General features: G+C 39.0%; 1 protein-coding gene across 2 annotated transcripts in view; it reads right to left on the bottom strand.

Moving 5' to 3' along the window:
• The window catches only part of LOC107696989 (protein NDRG3-like), a 98960-nt gene that overhangs the window by 56682 nt on the left and 39636 nt on the right, over positions 1 to 2642 (bottom strand). Inside the window, exon 1 of one of the 2 annotated variants that reach the window (XM_016497582.1) lies at positions 1359 to 1363. The exons of the other annotated variant lie outside the window; for it this stretch is intronic. The gene's annotated coding sequence lies outside the window, so the exon portion shown is untranslated. Of the gene's footprint in view, positions 1 to 1358; positions 1364 to 2642 lie in introns of those variants that run through there. 2 annotated transcript variants of the gene reach the window in all.

Below are 2642 nucleotides of genomic sequence, written 5' to 3'. Positions count from 1 at the left end.
ACAAATTAACACACTCTCTACGTTTAAAAAATAAAAATTAGAAGAGTTCTAAACTAATGCACTGTCTTCACACTCACAGTAGCCTGTCTCACGCACACACCTTTAGTCAGATCATGCTGCGTGCGCACAGACATTCATTTTAGCGCTCAGACAAACTTTTTAGCACTGCCCCTCAATTTAATCAATAAAATAGATTAATCACTGAAGAGCTACATTATCTTTCTCAACAAGAAGCTGGTAACATCATCGTTTCTAAGGCAATTAAAGCCACAGCTTCACTGTTAATAGAGAAACGCGGCAAAACAGTGGTAATTCATACATATACAGCCTCGCTCTCTCACTCTCTCTCTCTCTCATAAATGAACACTTGATGAATTACCCTTTTCTGAGAATAGAATATTGAAGTGGAGATCGCTAAACGGCAAGCTTACCGGTGTCTTAAGAAAGTAAGCGCGTTTATCCACAGTGGCGAGAGAGCACGTGCGCATGGTTGCCAGGTTGACAAAGATAAGTAACACACTTAGCAGATATTTCCGTATTGCGCAAGTGGGAAGCTCTGTTTCGGGGATTACGTCTCTTTATATCAGGCAACCCCAGTTGTGTTCCTCCAGGTTAAACCTTGTTGTAGCCTATATATTATGCTCTACTCATTATTTTTTAGAAACCTTGCACTTTTCTACTCCGTTTTGTATTCTTGTATTCAAAGTAAGCGCGGTCCACTGCAGCACACGTGCCACGATATCGATACAGGGCCAGCTGTATCGATACTTGTATCGTCAGATCTCGTATCGAACACAGCACTAGTGCACATGTAACTTCACTATGATCCATTTTTTTTCCAGCTAATTTGGATTCATTTACTGGAGTTGTGCTTTCCAGTAGAAGAATACTTATGGTTCTACAGGCTGTGTGTGAAACACTAATTACAGGCCATTAGTGAATGTGTGTGGGTTCAGGTCATAGAAAACAACTGAAGGGCTCCTTTCTTGCTTAACTGCTTGACTCGTGCCTCTCTGAATACATCACGTAATCAGAGGAAAGAAAAATATCCTTCCTCTCTTCTCTTTCATTCAAGAGCCTTCCAGTCCTCCATTCCAACTGTAATTTACTCTTATAATTAGTAATGACGTTATAGGATTGTGAAGTAGAGAGATAATTGCAGTTTTAAGAGTATAATAGTGAAGTACAATAGTTAAGAGAAATCATGAAGCCAAATGTTCGGAGGCTCACTGGTTTCTAATTTTAACTGTTGTCCAATAAGCTAAATTAACTAAAAGGTCATTGGCCCCAATTATCAGCACTTTGAACAATTACGTTAAAATGCCACAATTATAACTTTGTGAAACCTCTATTATGACCAAAGCGCTGGTCTCTTTCCATTAATTTCAGACTTGTCTAAAGTCCATTTGTGCTTGAGATGGAAACAGCGTAACTTTATTCTGTAGATGAACAGCTCGAAAGTAAAGCTGGCATTTCAAACTGAGATTGAGGCAGTAGGTTATGATTCACGTCATGTCATATATAGTCAGTGTGCTGTGATTATGCCCTGATGCTGTGAAATGGTTGCAATTTTATTAAATAAACAAACTGTATGTGCTGTGTGTTTCAGAGTGACACGCGGCATTGTGTTCACTTGCGCACCTTCAGCTCATGATTTGTTATTTGGTTATCAAAACACGATATACTGTACTAGTGTCAGTGAATATTAAGCTGCAAATATACCATTCAAATAGGCAGGTTCTGCATGTCTTTGTGAATGAATGGCACAGACGCGCTGTTTCGTTTAGGCTACTGCACACATAATTAAACGCATGTGACACTCATGGAGTTTCAGTCTCTGCAGCCTCACTATACGAGTACATGAACAATCTTCTCTGAGAGTCACTTAATGAGCATTTTACCATTCCTTTTGAGTAAAACTATCAGATATATAGAAAGTTAGATAGATAGAACGATAGATAGATAGATAGAATGTTAGATAGATAGAACGATAGAACGTTAGATAGAATGATAGAACGATACAACGTTAGATAGAATGATAGAACGATAGATAGATAGAACGATATAGATAAATAGATAGATAGATAGAACGATAGATAGATAGATAGATAAGACAGAATGACAGATAGATAGATAGAATGTTAGATAGATAGAACGATAGAACGTAGTTAATGGACGGAACGTTGAAGGGCACTTCCCATCCAATATATTGCAATAAGTAGTGGTTAAACGGATCGTAGTTGATCCGTGATCCGTACGGATCAAGCCCCACGGTTCGGCACGCATGTGACCCGCGGATTAATTGCAAAATTTAACCATAATAGAGTATAAGTTTATCATTTGTTCGTATTTACACAAGTGAATTTTAAACAGAGAGAAAAGGCGAAAGGGAACTCGATTCGTTACTCGAGCGCTGTTCTCTACGTGCACAGCCGCACACACACGAGGCGCGCACACGCGTTTAACAGACGGCGCGCGAACACCGAACTGAATCCTCTTCTGAATCCTCTGAACAGACACATACACATAAAATTATGACAAAATACCCATCTCAACAATCATTCAGGTAAACACAGTCAGTTATGTCTCAAGTGAATGAAAACCGCTGAGAAAGAAATCGGATGTGATGTGTATCATTATAT

Source organism: Sinocyclocheilus anshuiensis, unplaced genomic scaffold (assembly GCF_001515605.1).
Source record: "Sinocyclocheilus anshuiensis isolate Anshui unplaced genomic scaffold, SAMN03320099.WGS_v1.1 scaffold130, whole genome shotgun sequence".
Lineage (NCBI taxonomy): Eukaryota > Metazoa > Chordata > Actinopteri > Cypriniformes > Cyprinidae > Sinocyclocheilus > Sinocyclocheilus anshuiensis.
Note: the sequence above shows the minus strand (reverse complement) of the source record. Positions and strands in the feature narration are given on the sequence as shown.